This window comes from Phyllostomus discolor, chromosome 4 (genome assembly GCF_004126475.2).
Source record: "Phyllostomus discolor isolate MPI-MPIP mPhyDis1 chromosome 4, mPhyDis1.pri.v3, whole genome shotgun sequence".
Lineage (NCBI taxonomy): Eukaryota > Metazoa > Chordata > Mammalia > Chiroptera > Phyllostomidae > Phyllostomus > Phyllostomus discolor.
The window spans coordinates 60,783,225-60,801,515 of record NC_040906.2 but is presented as its reverse complement, the minus strand read 5'-3'; positions in this window follow the sequence as shown (position 1 = coordinate 60,801,515).

Here is an 18,291-nt window from a genome sequence, read left to right as displayed (position 1 = left end):
GCTTGAGGTTTAATCTTTTAATTCCATTGCTCCATAAGTTCCTTGTAGGTTCAGTGAACAAGGAATTTAGACATAATATTAGAAACCCATTTTCAGGAAAAGGCTTAGGCATGGACAAAATATGCTGCATTTTAGTGTACAAAAGAGACTCCAGACTAATCTCTGGATTTACTCCATCTAAGAGTAATTCTCATGCAGGGATCTGGCTGAAAAAACGCATGCTTACACAGTAAATTGTCGGAGGCGCCCTCCTCCACCATCACCCCTCCTCCCCCAGCACCTCCAAAGGCCTCTTTTATTAAAGGGCTTGTGTAGATGAAACATGTCCACAAATACACCAATTTGAGTCATTTGCTCCCTGATAAAAGCCCCAATTCACTGTGAAACATTATGTGCTACTTAAGGACTTGGGGTCATTTGCTTTAGAACAGTGATTTTAAAGCTTTTTCATCTTATAGCACATACAAACTAATAACTAAAACTCTGCAGCACACCAAAAAATATTATTTTTTGCCAGTCTGACAGAACAAATAGGTATAATTCCGATTCATTCACACCCTATGGCTATTGTTGTGTTGGCTGTTGTTGTTTCTTTATTTGACAATCTAAGGGAAAAGAGGTCAGTGCCCCTGACTAAATAGTCAGGTATTGTGTGTTTTAAAAATTCTTACAGCACTCTGATTGAAAAGCACTGCTTTGGAACAGTAGAAAGTCACAGGACCACGTTATCAAACACAGTGTGGATGTTCTAACCACTTATTACCTAGTTAAGGAGAATAGAGGCTGCCACCTCCCCAAGGCGCCCCTGCTACCCCAGACACACATGCTGTGCTCTGGCTGTGACGCTGCTTCACAGGTGGCTAAAGCTTTACATGCAGAATCAAAGCAAGTCTTTAATGATCTCAGAGACTGATGGTATGAAGACTAGTTAGACTCACATACCCACAAAGGCAAACAGGCATGTTTGAATGACATTTAGGAGCCACCTCATGTACTGAATATGTATATATCAGCAGCACTGTAGTAGATAGAGAAATACAGTGTCAGGAAAAACAAGTCACGATTTACTCAGCCTGAACAACCGGAGCTGGTTTACATATATCAGATTTAATTTTATTTCTCACGAGTCACTTCAGGGCAAGGCACATTTTACATCTGAGCTTTGAGGAAGTGCTGAATTTGCTCTTCTCACTCATTCCCCCCTCCCCCTGGGAACTTGATGAGTTACTAAATAGTTGTGATATTCCTTGACACTTTTCTAAAATAACTTGCCAGAATTTTCTTCAGCTTTTATTTTCCGGTTCCTTTAACTGTTTAGTAACTCCAGGCAATCAGACCAGGACCCGTATAAAGCTGGAGGCCATGAGTGAAGCTGCTGGGACTGGGGAGCTTGTAGTGAGGCGAACACACTTGTTTTGACAAAGAAGGTAATTATCTACACTCACATTTTTTAATCTTGAAAATGCACAGTGTAATAATTTCTTCCAGGGAGTGTTGCAAGAATGAGTAAAGTGTTCTGAAATCCCTTGGCATTTCTGGACAACAAATTTCACTACTACTATTTTACATGATCATAAATATGATGTTTTGATTTGATAATGGCACTGTCAGGGACTTTTCTTCTTTACGCTCTCATTCTAGGTAAATTGTCTAGGCAATGTGGGCTTTAAAAAAAGACTCACCTGAGATTTCAGATGGATGGAAAAGCACAAGAAAAGCATTCTTGATATAGTAAAGGAATTGCACTGTGAGTGCCATCAGGGTACATGGGGGAGAGGCGGACTGTGGCATGTTTTATCACTTCAAGATAATTAAGCCAATTTTCACTGATGCTTATAAAACTTTGACACTGAAACAAAAAAAAAACTCTTTTAAAGTAAAGTTTTCTATTAGAGTCTTTATTATATGTATTCTGCTATGATAAGTGTTTGGATATTTCATCTCCTTTTCCCACATTGGTGTTTAGACTTGCCTAATCTCGGTGACTAAGCCTGCGAGGCTTGCCAGATAAGCACGTAAATGCTTACAGGACATCCAGTTAAAGTAGGAATTTCACATAAACAACAAATAATACTTAGTCTAAGTGTGCCTATCCCATGCACTATTGGGGCATACTTAAGCTAAAACGTCATTCTGGTTCATGTGCAATTCAAATTTAACTAGGCACTTGTATTTTATCTGCAAACCCTAAGCATGCTAAGATTTTTCTAATAGACTTGTGGAAGAGAAGGTCAGCCTGATTTGTCAGAGTTAAAAGGACTAGGGCTAGATTCCCCCCTGAGAAACATGAATCACGGAGCCCAAGGGCTTAGTTACCCTTGTTGAGACCTGACTTGATATCACTGTATACAAGATATCAGAGCCAGGGTGGGTGGGGCAGAAGAGCAGGGAGGAAGAGCAGGAAAGGTAAAGCTTCTGCCAGTCTCTGAGCTTACACTTGGGTAGGTGACCTCAGCCAGCAATCCAGGGAATTGTGTGGGGTTGATGCTGAGGTCCAGAGAGCAGTGGCCCAGGGACTCACCTGGGAATTCTGGTCGTAGGTAGCAGAGCAATTTCTGACTTTACCTCCCATGCTGATTCTCTTAGAGGTAGAAGGTTTAGCTCTTGCAGCTCAATGGAGCTAAGGCAGGTCAATGGGATGCCCGACCAATGTTCTCACGTTTTAAACTTCAGCGAGGGATTATTATTAATCTCATGTCATGTTTGATATTTCACCAGTATAAAATTAAGATTAAAAAAACTGGCTTTCAAGTCAAACCGATCTTGGTTTGAATCTTGGCTCCACATTCTAGTGAGTGAGACTTTGAGCAATTTGTGTGAATTCCCTCAACTTAAGTTCCTCATCTGTAAATAAAAGTAATAATGCTATTTCACAGGGATGCAGAGAGGACTAAATAAGTAATTTCTAAAATTCTTGATACAGTCTGCCATGGATTAAAGATCTCAGTAAATAGTACCTATGTGTTATGATAAACTTTTATAAGGTAAAATTTTTATCTGAACTGACTATATCACAAGAAGCCCTGTTCTAGTTGTGGACTTAATGGCATTCATCGACAATCTCTGAGGAAAAATACGTAACAGATTGTCTTTAATCACTATCATCCTATTAGGGCAAAGAAGCCTTTAGCATCCAATGATTAAACTTTCTGCTACTTAAGGTATAACCCCTTAATTACTGACAAAAAAAAAATCTCTGATTAACTGAATGCATCCAAATGAAGAAAATTCTTCTACTCAATACAGGTATTCATACTGATCAAAATGAGCTGTTTTATTGATTCTTCCATAACATATGTCCCTATGTGACTACTGCTCCACTCTGCTATTGCTGTCGTTTTTGGACACTTCTTGGGTTCAGAGTGAGACGTCAGCCCGTCTGGAGCAGCACGTCTCACTCTGGCTGTACAGAGCAACGTCTGACTTTAAAAAGCAAAAACAAGACAGACTCTTCTCCCAGACCAGTTTAATTAGAAACTTGAGATAAGGCATGAACATTAGCATGTTTTAGAAGCTTTCCAGCTGATTGCATCAAGAAGCCAGTTTGAAAATATTGCATTGAAAAAAGAAAGTGAGATTTTGAGTCACACTAAGTTGGGTTCAAACTCAGGTCTCTGTATCTATTAGCTGTGCTGTCTTGTAAAAGTTACTGATTTCTCACAGCATCACTTCCCTTTAATAGAAAAAAGTGGAAATATTTAATTCCTTAAGGATTCATTGAGTTACTACAAAAATGAAAGTTATTATTCCAGGGTAGGTATAAAAGAAGATGCTCTTTCTTAGACATCTCCAGCAATTCTCTCTTTCCAATCAAAAAGACTAGAAAGTCATAGCATAATGGCCATGGTTTTTCAGTATTTTTTTTCTTGACTTTCATTGTTGCATTGCATGCTAGGAATCTGGTTCTCTCTGTAAAAAAAATTCTTAATTGTATTTTACAAATATATATGCTTTGCTTTGTTATCTTGGCATTTTCCAGAGTCATTTCTTATACCTGGACCTTAAGATCTGAAGTGTAACAAAATTTTAATCAAAGAAATTTAAATTGGTTCCACCACAATTTCATCATTTCCTTATGCATCCTGCCTTTGATTTTGTAGCAGAACTTCCTCTGCTTTGCCATGCTTACTGAAGGGCTTCCTTCCACTTTCTTCTCGTAATCCCAAATTCCTAAGATTTGGAGGCTGATCCTCCTACTTAACTATTTTATTTCATGGTAATCTTCCTTGCTAAAATTGTTATCATATAGGTTTATCATTAAATACTTAATCAATGTCATTATCAGAATATTTTTGTAACTCACATCATAGCCCTGAGGTTCTGGTGACAAACAAAAATGTCACATATTTAGGGTTAGAAATCCTATTTTCCAACTGTTGTAAAGATAAATGGATATAATGGTTGTAAACAGAGTTAATATTCAAAACACTTAGAAACCATTACTATCATATGTTATGAATAATATAATTAAAAATATAATCCCTCTTTTTTCAAATGTAACTGTATTTATGGTAAATCTATTATTAATCAACTAACATGAGATATAGCACAAATTGCTTACCAAGTCCACTCTGATCATTTCTGCATCACTTATTGGTCTTCAGAGTTTAGTGTTAATGTTTTCTCTGAATTGTTCTTTGTGTTTTTGTTTGTTTCACATGGCCGTCACTAGCTAAATAACAATGTCATCTAAACTGTGATTTAGTATATAAAAACCTTATCAAACTCCTCCACTGGTTTTACATTAAGTAAGTTACCATTAAATCTAAAAAAAAAAGCAGAGATTTTTTCTTAATATTCAGGATATTATTCATGGAACTGAGCCTCAGTGCCTCAATTTTTCCCAGTTTAAGTATGTTTTTATACTTTTAAGAGAAACAATTGATGTTTCATTGATTACAATTGTAATTTTAATTCCTTAATTTATAAGCTTTCCAAAAAGTTGTTTTGTAATTTTGGTAGATAATGGTTTTGCAATAATTAGAAACATAATTCCATACTGTAAAGGTCCTCTCATACTGAGCTCACTTTTAAAAGTTCTGTTAATACCTGATGACTGCATTTGTTCAGTCTTTTTTAAATGAAGTTTTTAGATTGGAATAATTTTGTATCTGGAAGATAGTTACAAAGAGAGTGCCGAAAGTTTCATGTGCCCTTTACCCAATTTTCCCAGATATTAATTCGGGAAACCGGATTAACTTGGGAACTGTAATTCCCAAAAATGAGAAATTAACACTGGTAACAACTATTTACTAATCTGTAGGCTTTATTTGGATTTCTTATTTTTATTGTTGTTCAAATATAGTTTTCTGCCTTCCCCCACCACCACCCCAGTCCTCCCTGCCTCCCTCCCCCATTTTCACCTGCCACTCTTGTTGTTGTCCATATGTCCTTTATGGATTTTGTGTGAGAAACTGATCACAATCAGTCAATGAGGGCCAGTTGTCCATCCTGAACATGCAATGGTATTGCACCCCAGGAGTGGGACCCTCAAAGTATGAAACTCAGCCTTTAAGGTTCCTCACACATCTGTTCATCCTCCCTTTCAGAAAGAGAGAGAGGAGGGGAGAGAGAGAGAGACCTTTACTCTAAAATGTAAAGAAATCTTCTCTGGAGAGGAAAGAGAAAGATCTCTACTTTTCCTTCACTGTCCTAGAATGTAAATAAATGGTGCCCGTGGGGATAAGTCTTTAACTGGTTCAGAGCCATGCTGTCTCTAACTCCAAGGCATGTTTGCCTTTTCAGACTTTAAATGCAATGGGCTTTTTTCCTGATATCTTCAGAGTGATTATTAAGTACTAAGATTTCAATTTGTTTAGCAAAATAATCAACTGTAAGTGCCAGAGAGCTTAATAAAAATCATAAATAAAGATAATTTTGTTGTTGTTTTTGGTTTTCCTAATCATTTTCCCACTGATGAGCAACAGATGTCAATGACCTTAGAGGTCCAGCTCCTTCTTTCTTCCAATAGCTTAGCTGAGAGCTAGTGTAGTTGGGTGGGCTCAAGACTGTGGGGGCATAGCAAAGCCTCGAGTTGATGTCAGCATTTTTGGTGTGCAAGGATGTTCCTGCATTCAGCATGCATACTCTCTAGGGCTTTTCTTGTGCCTAGAGGTCCCTTGACATATTTATTGCAACTCAGAAAAATTAAATATTCTCAACCTCTCCAAGGCTAACCTGCAAATAGGTCCTATGAGGTGGGGGTAAACCCATTTTTGTTCCTGGAGTGCTCTCTGACTGCTGGTCAAAGCAGGCCCCTTTCCAGTGGGACCTTGTCCATGCTGGCTACAGAATATTTATGCCAGGAATGTGCTGTGGAATAATTGAGAGATCAGAGGATTGCATGCACTTTGCTATTTCTCATTTTTAAGTTTTTTTCTTGCCATCAACACAATTTTGTATCTACACTCTGTATTGCTAGCAGTACATGACCACTCTGTATGACAGTACACAGTGCAGATCTGTATATTTTGAAAGCCAAAGATACATTTCTTCTTTAATCATCTCCCCAGTTCCTTTTCCCAGGAGGCAGTTTCCTTGTGATCAGAAAGCTCATATTCATTCTCTTCAGGCTGAAACTGCCTCATTCCACTTACCCTCAATTCAAATAATGAAATTACTGTTCTCTCTGATTGTCTCATCGAAATAGTTTGTCATTTACCTTTCATAAGTTTCTAGAAGGTTTTGTGAGCAAAATATTGGCTTTTTGATTGTCTACTTTTATGGAATATGAATTTTTTAAGTATAAAGTTTTTCTTCTTCATGATTACAGTTATTGGCTATCTAAACAGGCTATAGATAACTAAAACACAAATCCTGTATCATATCTCAAACTTAATGTCCTTCTACCACAGAAAATATACTTAAAATGCTAAGGTACTGACCAAGCAGGTGAAGTGTGATAGTGTTCAACACCAGTATAGTGATAATCATGGCTGCCCCATAGAAAAGAGGAAGGTCCATTTTTCATCTTATATCCCAAACTTGAGGCTATTTTTTCTGTGAAAAGGAGAGGATTTATATGATTTTTTCACAGTGGCAGCTGAAGAAAAGGGACTGACATAGGTTTAGAGTACCAAGGCAATGTGCACAGGACTGCGGAAAACTCAGAGCAGTGGAGTAGATAGATACCACCAGACACAAAGTCTCTCAAATGGAAGGAAAGTGTAGATGTGAGTCCCAGAAGCATATAAGTAGACACTTCTGCAGTACATTTGAGGAGAGCATAGCCTTTTTAACGATATGCTTCAATTTGAGGAAGTGCATGAACTGATATTCCTCTTGGGTCCCTAGAACCTTGTACAGTGGCTGGGACACATTAGGTAAGTACTTACTAAGTATTAACTGAAAAAGAAAATAAATGAATGTCCAAATCTGAACGTATGCCCCAAGGGTGGCCAGTCTCACTGTACTGCCTCCTCATGAAAGATTATTTTAGATTTCTTACCTCTCTTAGGCTACATGCCTGGTGGTCTCACTTCCAGTGATGTGGTAAGCTTCACCATTCACCTACTCTTCCAGAAGGAACTAATCCATCATTAATTTCTCATTACTAGCCTAGGACCAAGGGTAGAAGTATCCGAGATTTATAACATTATTCTAGGAATGCTGCAGAGTACTAGAGGACCAATTGGTTGGGGTGAGTTAGCACAACTAAGTGATTCATAGGTAAGTCTGGAGGAGCAGTCTGGACCCTGGCTAAGCCTCTACTGCTGCAGTAAAGCCATTCTGAGATTAAAGTGATGGCTTTGGCAGCAGTAAGCAAGGTGTGCTACTAGAAGGAGTAGGCATACCTGCTCAGTGACAGAATAAGCCACTGGGTGATCAGTATCTGGCTAAAGTGATGTCACAACCACCATGGAGAGTCAGTTCTGCCCTCTACCACCAACACACGTGCATGTATATGTACTTGGAACATATCATTTCCATTGTGTTGTAAGACATACACTCTGAACACCTGATACTCTGTCTCACCTTCCTGAAGGCATTGGATTTTCTTAGTCTAAGTCACTGATTGAGTGTCAGCTATGTTCCAGGCACTGTTCTAGGCTGTTTCCAAGCAGTTTAAAATCTAGTGTAGTAAGATAAATATATAAAATAACATCAGTTAATAATAAATTCCATTAAAGATGAAAAAGGGAGAGAGGATAAAAAGGTCAAAGAATAACATTAGATAAGGTGGTTAGGAGAGCCTTCTTAAGCAGGAGATGTTAGGACTAAGACATGAACGATGAGAGGGAGGCAGCCATGGAGAGCATCTCAGACAGAGGAACCAGCTGGTACAAAGGCCTTGATATGGAAACAGTCTTCTGTCCTTCCCCTCTGCATGTGCCCAACACTCTCACCAACCAAAACTCATTGATGTTCCACCTCCCTTTGGGATATATTTCCCTATGTATGACATCCATCCTCCTCTTCCCAGAATCCTTGCCAAGAATTCTGCCCACAGACCATTTTCCAACCAGGAGGTTGAAAAGTTGCCCCACACTGAGAGCACAAAAGTGTCCCCCTCAGACAGTTCCTTTCCTCCCAGAGTCTGACCCTGTAAACATATAGTGAGAGGCTGGCACTTGCCAGGGCATCCTAGGTGTCATGAACAGCTAAAGGCTTTGTATTGTGCATCTCTTTGGAGTTTCACAACCGAATGCAATTGTTTCTTTGCTGAGTTCTTTTACAAATAAGGAAAGTATGGAACAAAAGATTAAGTATGTCAAGATTTAAGAATAATAAGTGGATGGGACTGATATTCAAAGCCATGTAGCTGATTCCACAGTGTGTTCTCTCAAATTGCTACACAATTCTGTCATTAATGAGGACTGGAGCAAAGATTCCTCAGACAGTCCTCTTCTCCCACAAGAACCTAGGTTCACTCTCAGCATGGAACTCACTTCCCCTAATTCCAGATCTTCTGAAATATGTCTTAGAAGTTGAATTTTTCATGAAAATATAACCTTATAGCTATGTAGAAGGATGTTGTACCATTTATTTAACTACTGTCTCTCAGATTCAAATCCACCCTTCTGTATTCTGCTCTGTGGTGCTGGGGCTGGGATTCTGAAAAACACTTGCCCCAGACAACTTCGCCACCTGTTTCCAACTACAAGAGGCACTAAGCAGTGGATTTCAACCATCACTCTGCATCAGACCTTTTGCAAACCACAGATGACTGGGCCCTTACCTAGATATTTGTTTTCAAGAGGTCTAGGGGAGCCTAGGTCTCAGTATTTGACACCTCCCATGGGTCATTCTAACACACACAAATGGCAGCAGGTGTCAGAGCCACTGCACCAGAGGGCAATTAGAAAGCAGGAGGAGGAGAGAAAGGTTTTCCTTTTTTCTATTTGCTTTATGTTCCTGACAGCATGGCTCCAACACTGGCACTTGGCCAGAGCAGCAGCATTAGAGATTTCAGTTTCTAGCCAGGGCATCCACAAATTGTGGACAAGGCATTCTCTTCCAGAAGGGGCATCCCTCAGTCCAGCACAACATCCACTTATTCCTGAGTTCTCATAATTTTTACTGGAGTTTTATGTCCAGTTTTTCCATCTTTTACACTTTCTTAATGGATGGTCTTATCAAAAAAGGGTCACTGGCTACTGTGCCTGCATTCAACAGATGTAAAACCTTATCTTGAACTATCTCAACACATTTCATTCTTACAGCATTTAAGCCAACAGTTTATCTAACAGTGACATGTCACATTCTACATGAGCAAATCATCTCACATTGCCTCCACATGGACTCTTGGAGAAATTGATCCTGTTCCAGTCCATTGGGACTAGAAATTATTAAGAAACAATTACTAAGACAGATAGCAAATAAAAGTGGTGATCCAGAAAAGGGAAAATCACTGATAGTTTTGGTGGTCAGAGAAGACTTTATGGAGGTAGTTATCTCAGCTGGGTCTTGCAGCGGGGAAGGGATGTTGACAGTGAGGGCATTCCAAGTCATGGGAATGATGGGGACAAAGGAAGGATGGAGTATGTTATCTTCTGAGCACCATCAGCAGACCAGTCTGACAGATGACACAAGTGTGGGACAAGGAAGGGGGAGAGAGTGGGTGACATGGTAGGAAAGGTTAAGAGTGTGCAGCTCAAAAAGAGCTCCAAATATCAAGCTAAATGGTGAAACTTTATTCTGTGAACTAAAATATGAAATTTTCCTGTTCCACATCAAAACAACTCTTTTATCAAAACAGCAAGGTGTTATTGATGCAATTAGGGAAAGAATCCAAATACAGTCATACCTCAGTAACCATCAGCTTCAGAACCTGTCATACCCTGTACTTGACACATTTTGAGGAGAAAAAGTATTCCCATTTCCTCCACCCATCACATTCCCCTGTAGTCAATTCCCACCCTGTTGTCCATGTCCATGGGTCATTCATACATGTTCTTTGATAAGAACCTTCCCCTTAATAATAAAATGTAAAATACCAGCAAAGAAAACATTTTAAAAATATTTCAACACTCGGTGCTTGCTCAGGACTCATTGTACTTGCTAAAACTTGTATGAATCATGACACTGCCCCACAAGATTAAAATGCTTCACTGTTCTGTACTCATCAGTTTCGGCACTCATCATGAGTTCCAGAGTGAATTAATGACAAGTACCATGATACCACTGTATCTTACCGTAGTTTATAAGACCTAGTATGATCTGCCTACCTTCCAATCCCCTGTGTCCCCAAGGAGGCTGACACAGCACTTCTTCCACAGGACTCTCAGTGGCTGAGAAAGTAAATCCTTTCCTGAAGAGCAATGGGATGGGGCATCACATTAGCGTTGGATATTGTATTGTTCACCACACACATTAACTTCACGATACTGTGCACCTTGGGCTGTGGAACAAAGGAATGAAAGGGTGTGAAACATTAGTTGGATCTTTAAAAAAGGCTATAAAGTAATCTGAAGCAAATATGCCTAACTGCTAACATCTTTGAGACTTACTATTGATTTATTGGTGTCCATTATGTTATTTTCTCTACTTTTCAATATATTTATGTAATTAGAATATTATATATAAGTATAAATATTTTAGTATTTAGTCAAATAGATTTTTTGCATTCTTAATCATTTTTTATTTTTCAATTACAATTGACATGCAATATCATATTAGTTTCAGGTGCACACCCCAGTGATTAGACATTGTCTAACTTACTAAGTGATCATCCTGATAAATCTCATATAGTTTGATCACAGTTCTAAGTTAGAAAGTATTAGTGTGTGAGGAAAATGATTCACCTGTACAATCAATATCACATCATAGTTTTAAGAAATATTCTTTTCTATTTTAACTTTTTTTTTAAAAGGATGTATCAGAAAGTCAGAATAGTTGTTTAACCTTGAGTTTCATATAACTGGTATTTTTTTCCTCACAAGTGTCCCATGCTTCTCTGGGTGGAGCTGCATAATTGGGTGAGAGAGTTCTGTTCTAGACTGAATGTCTGTGCCCTCCGCCTCAATTCATACTGAAGCTCTAACTCCCAATGTGACAGTGGGACCTTTGAGGGGTAAATAGGTTTAGATGAGGTCATGAAGGTAAGGCCCCCATGATGAAATTTGTGCCCTTATATAAGAAGAGGAAGATAGGTCTCTCTCTCCCTTTCTCTCTCTCCCTCTCTCTCTCTCTCTCTCTCTCTGCACATGAGAGCAAAGATGAGGTCCTGAACATACACATAAAAGAGGTAGCCATCTGTAAGGCAAGTAGCAGGTCGCCACCAAGAACAGAATCTGCCAGCATCTTGATTTTGGACTTCTAGCTTCCAGAACTGTGGGAAATAAATGTCTGTTGTTTAAGCCCCCCAGTGTATAGTAGTGTGTTATAACAGACCAAGTGAACCAAGACAAGGGTGCTGGGATATAGCGGAAGAGGGACAATGTGGCATTCTCTCTCTTTTAGACTTTTGCTCTTTAAGATTAAAAACCGCTCTCCTCCTCCCTGCTATTAGCCTTCTGTTTTCTCATTCTTCATTCTTCTTTTTTGCTCCTTTCTCTTTCTTCTTTCTTCTTGATACCCCTTCCCCTTGTCCTGGCCAAAATTTGGTGGTAAGTAGGTGTGTGTTTAACAATGGGGAGGTAGGGTATTTTAATATTTATTTTTCCCCCAACTTCTAGTACTGCCCCAAACACTGACATTTGTTTTCTCAGCTCCCTCTTTCTTATTCGTAACCAAATTTCACTTGTCATCTTTTTTTGCCAGTCCATAAATTACACAGTAGGTACATTGAGTCTCATTATATCATGCTTACTTATAAGCTCTTTTGGTAACCACAAAATCACCTTGGAGAATAATCTGTAGCCCCTAAAATGGGCTGTAAAAATCTGGTATAACAGTTGTCCTTGAACTTGAGTTAACAGTCCAGCATTATGAAAAGGTAATATTTGGCACTTGAAGATGCCACCAAGTATTTCATGGGCTCATACTCATTTGTCACTGTCAGTCCTTTATTGGATACCCAGAGTTCATAATATTGTACAATAGAACCCAACACAGATTTTGAGCAAAAGACAATAAATCCTGACAGCTTTTAAAGAGTGACTTACAAGCTGCATCTCTTAGGAAAAGGCAGACTACTAAAATATTTTTCTTTACAAATAAATTCACAGCGATTGTCCCAAGTATCATAATTATATCATTTATTTATGATGATGCCACTTTGAAGTCGAATAGGATCTCATAAATTCCACTTTAATTTGTAGCTGCGATATGTTTGTTTGGCAAGTATGTAAGAGAGAAAACATGAAAAAAATCTGCAGACAGAAAAAGTCAATGTGGATGAGAACAGAATGAAGTCCCATGTTTACATTTAAAAAGGTCATTAAACCCTCATTTAAGACTAGTTTGAAATTAGTTAATTCTCCCAGCAGTTAAAGGTTTAATGCCTAAAGTCATTTTATTTAATACCGCTATATAAGGTGGGCAATGGGAACAAGGACCAGGGTTTAAATACCTTCCAGGTAGTGTATGTGTGTGTGGGGGGGGGGACGGAGGGGGGTGGCAGGAAGGGTAGGGGATAAGTAGACACTCAAAATGTCTATTTTATTATCAACAAGGCCATAGGGAGTCACTGGAATCATTAACTGAGGGTCCAAGCACTAAATATGGGCACAGACAGGGTAGGGCTTTGCAGGATAGGTTTAGTCCTTTGGTAGTTTGGTCATCAGCCTGTGAGTGCTGGAGGTTTCAAGCAAGATTGGAGGGTCACATGGCCAGAGCTTGGGTCTTCAAACCCTGGATGATCATGAAATCCTAAAGTTCTGTATTATTTGCATTATTTGGAGCAATACAGAATCCCAAAAGAACAAAAATCAGAAGGGGAAAGAAATTTGGAGACTATAGAGTTCAAACTTTTCACTGTGACTATAAGGAGACCAGGGCCAAGACTGGAAACAAACTAACCCAACATAGCTCTGGTAATCACTGCGAAGTCAGGCCTGGAAAGCAATATCGGTGATTCCCTAGCCACTGTTCTGTCCAGTGGCCCACATTAGGTACAGAGGCACTTGCAATCTCAATTCTGTGTTCATGGCACTCCCTCAGTGACCAGCTTTAGCTCCACCCTCCTCTTAACACCTGCTTCCTCTTCTAACTGTAAAATGTGTGTGCATGCAAAAAATACAGAGAATGGAAAAAAATTCAGAATTTCTTCTTTAAATCTAGCCAGAGGCGCCTACCTGGGTAAACTTAATCTCATTATGAAACTACAACTTGTGTGATAGAAGTGTACCTTAAAGTGGTTATAACAGAGTAATGATCTGGTGTGATGAGATCATCTTTAACTCACTGTAAAACATCTGTGTATGGGGCATTGTCTGCTGCTCTCGAGTATGAATATTGCTTCTCTAGGTAGAAGTCTCAGCATCTCAATTTTCTGTCTGGATTTTAAATTGTGTCCAATTAAAGGATTCCGCATTCCTTCCCCAAGCAGAAATAAAATGACAAAACCACATTTTGTGTTGTTTCTTGTGGAAGACATTCTGGTCATATTTGGGTGGTTTGTTTTGCCTGAAATGTGTTAATTACATTAATTAGCCTCACTTCAAGAACAATAGCTAGGAGTTGGCGGGATGACTCTGAGCTAAGCCACCATCATTTGAAAACCCCCTCTGCACCGTCCCGCCCCAGCTTCCCCTCTACAAAAAGACCAGGATTTTGGAAAACCCTGGTCTTGGAATTGCGTACTTGGAATTGCTGTTACATGTGCTATTTTTTGAGATGAAACCATAGACACTACCAAATAATTTTCAATAATTGCATTAATCTCATAAAGATGGATGAAGCTCACAAGCTAAGAGCTTCTTGGGAATCATGGGCACCATAACACAGGATTCTAACCTTAATGAGCAAGGCCACGTTTTTCTCTTACGTGTTTCCTCATATGTATTCTTTGGGTCACCGACACGGAAAAGGATAAACATAATGTCCTGTGTGGTGGTAGCCCTGAGCAGTCAGGGAAGAGTGAGTTTTCAACAACCTTTTCAAAATAGAAATACTGTGGGGTAAACACTCTCCAGACATCACTGTTGTGTGGAAATTGAAAACCACAATTTTTTTTTTTAATTCTGGCTGCTAAATGAAAAGATTACAAAATCCTGAAAGAATAAAGAAGGTGGTGGTGTAAACTGTCATCGTTGCCGCGGTAGCCATGCTGTATGGACTCTGACAAGGGTCATGTCCTGTTGAAGCAGGGAAGGGAAAACAACCTTGATGCCAGGTCTCTATTCAAACTTTGCAAAGGTCATTGCCCTCATTCCAGCTCTCAATGAAATGCCAGAGATTGTATTTTACCCTCTTGCAGACTCAGTGAAGCTTTCTGCGAAGATGGTGCTTTTCAGACTTCAGTGTGCACATACATAATTTGAGGAATTCTGTTTTAAGATATAGATTCTGGTTCAGTGTATTTGGGGTGGAACCCAAAATTCTGCATCCCCAACAAACTCCCAACATGCTGATGTTTTTGGTGCATCCACCATACTCTCTTTAGCAAAGGTCAAAGACAGTGACTTTAAAATTTTGTGACCATGACTCACAGTAAGAAATACATATTACATATTACACTTATACACTTTATACCATAACTGTATATACATACATGTAACATATATGTGAATGTAGTTATAAATGAATGTGAAACTTAAATAATAGCTTCATAGAGCAAGTCTTCCTTTTTCTAATTTTATTTCTATAGTTTTCTTGACTGTGTTAATGGCTTCATGAATCTATACATGTAATAAAATTGCATAGATCTGTACATACACACACACAAATAAGTGCATATATTGCCAAATCTGTAATGCAGTTGCATGTAATGCAATGAATAACTATGAGGATTGCACCCATGTGAAGCCCCTGGTTTTGATACTGTATTGCAGTTATGCGAGACATCCATATTGGGTACAGCAGAGCAAAGCGTGCATGGGACCTCTCTGTACATTTTTTTGCAACTTCTGTGAGCCTATAATAACTTTTAAAAAGAAAATTTAAAAAATAATAAGTGTACTGGGACCTACAAGATTCTCTTTAAGACAACAAATGCATTATGAATCTGAGTTTGGAAAACTCTCCTCCAGGACACTCTGAGCCTTGATGGGCTGGACTGCTTTCATCAGAGCAGCTGCTGCAAATGGGAAAGGCTGAGATGCATCCAGAAGTGGCATGTGAAGGTGGCAGTGGTGTGAGTGGACCATGGAGAGGAGGGGAGGAGCCTGGGAAGAGGCTTTCTGAAGGCCTACTGGGCAGAAGATGACACAGATGGTGTATCATGGAAAATTAGGGGCTAACTCACAAATGAGGGGAGGATAAGAAACACCAATACCTACTGGCTGTCAAAATTTGTCTCTTGACTCTTCCAACCTTTCAAAATGGACCCCATCCAGGGTTTTATTTTTGTTTTCATTTGTGAGTGTTTCGTAAAGTCTGCGGTAGTGCCCTCTACACAGGAATGGGAAATACTTGGAAGAAGGAAAGCCTGGAAAAGGGATCAGGACATGGGAATGGCCATGATTTTTAGCCCCAAATCCAGACTAAGACAACCTGGAGGCAATTTGATGTATTTAATTTGTTAGGCATTTTAACAGAGTAATAGTGCCATGCAAACCACAGAACTGTACAGCCTCATCTTTCTCCAAGTAATAACAAATCACAAGAAAAACGCAGAGGCAGGAAAAGCACATTCGTTGGCCAGAGGCCCATGAACCTTAATGGGTGAGGGGTGTATCTTAATCAACCACCACTTTAATGTTACAGAGTGCCGAAAATACAAACCATACAATTTAAGGTTTAATTGATTTGTCTGAATGTAAGAAAGAACTTACACCAGGTTCACAGGCTCCCTTTCTGCCCTTCACTTCATTTTTGCTCAGATGCAGGTTCCTTTTCTAAGCAGATAATTCTGAGACATATTTTGCTCTTATAATCCAATTGCTGGTAAATCAGAGATATCTGCAAAGTCTAATTTAAAAGAGAAGAAGGCTTTTTCTGCATGGTATAATAATTCACTTCAATTAGCGTGATGAAACAAACTGCAGAGCCGTTTTTCACTGAAATGTTGTGGCGCAGTTCAGGGAAATATTAAAGACATTTCTAGAAGCACAAACAAGCTTACACATGCACTAAGCTGCCCTGAGGAAAAAGAAATGATTACAAATTATCTCATCACACAGATAAGATTGCTCTGTTCTCTTTAACACTTTAGGTTGAATAAAATCATGTGGGCTCATTTACAGTCACTCAATGTATAATCCCAGGATATATCCCATAAAAATATCACTTTTATTTGCATTATTCTTCTTTAATGCACTTATCTAAGGAAAAGATAAATAGATCCTGTTGTGGGTTTTAATAAAAACATGATAGAAAAATATCCATAAGAATAGACATAGCTTCTAGGAACTGAATGATATTGCATGAAACTGATATAATTAAGGGTTACCAAGAAATTTCTGAGATAAGCTTAAAGGGATTTCAAATTTTGTAAATAAAAAATGTAGAAAATCAATCTATTTAGTGTAAGATAGAGTTTGTTTTGCATGGGAACGCATGTGCTTGGGAAGACTGAACTTGTAACAACCTGAAGCATGAAGCACCAGGAAGGTAAGATGAGCTGCAAAACTAACTGGGGTGCAATGTGCTGTGCACTGCCTTTAGTTTTCCTGAGGGGAAAGGAGGTCGGGAATGGAATGAAGTCAATGAGAACTGGAATACGATTCACTGGAAAATGTAAAAAGCAAAACAGCTAATATGGAAAGATCAGAGAGTATCCTAGAGACAGGAAATGAACTTTAAACAAAGTAGAGGGTAGTATTTTTAATCTGTGAAAGGCAAATTAAATCCTCAGGTGTTGCATCAAATCTAGTTTAGGTATTCACTTATTAGAAATATCAAGAACATAGGTGTTTTGCACTGAACAGTAAAATAAGTATTTACTCACTGCTATATACCAAGACTTAGTTCCTATTTCTACTATAACATTTTTTCTTGGAAAGAAAAAAAAAGGCTTTCCTGAATCATCTTTCCTAAGAAGTCTTCATTGACTATTAGGATAAAACTTTACCCATAAGTGTGAAATTAAATAAGGTAATTTTCTTCTTTTGTTAAAGAGCCACTGGCAGTCAACACCATTTGGGGGTGATATTTTACATGCAGCATTTTATACAGGGAAATGTGATTGCAAGGTTGGTTGGTGTTCTCCTGCATTCTCTCTCTTAAGCAGTAGCAATGACCGAATAATGGATATTTTGAATTAGCAACCAAATGCTTTCCAAAGTAAAATTAAAGCAAATAATTGCTACTTTGAATTGCCACATCTATGGGAATCTTTCAATTCTATGAAGCCTGATTTTTTAGACATGAGTGTTCACGGTTCTATTGAACATTAATAATCATTAAAATTAACAGCAATTGTTACCAGGGTTTCTCTCCCTAAGGAGGCATTCATAATTGTGATGGATTGATTGGTGCCTCTGTCTTCTCCTGCCTTCTTGCCTGATGCTGTGAGCTTCTGGGAAAGACCATATGATGTAGCAAGATGATGCAGGGGTAACAGACAGTATAAACAGGCTTGTGAAACTTAAACAGGTCGCCAACAAACCGGGTGTTGTGCCTAGAGCTTCCAGTAACACTGACATTCTCTCTTTCCCCCCAAAGCATTCTGCTGAGTTTTTCCTTATACATCATTATCACATGTAAATATTTGGACTGGCCCTTTTTGGCAACATATACCTATGTTATGCTTTTAAAACTATGACTGGTCCTCTCCCACCCACTTGTGGGAAAGACTGTTTTGCCTAC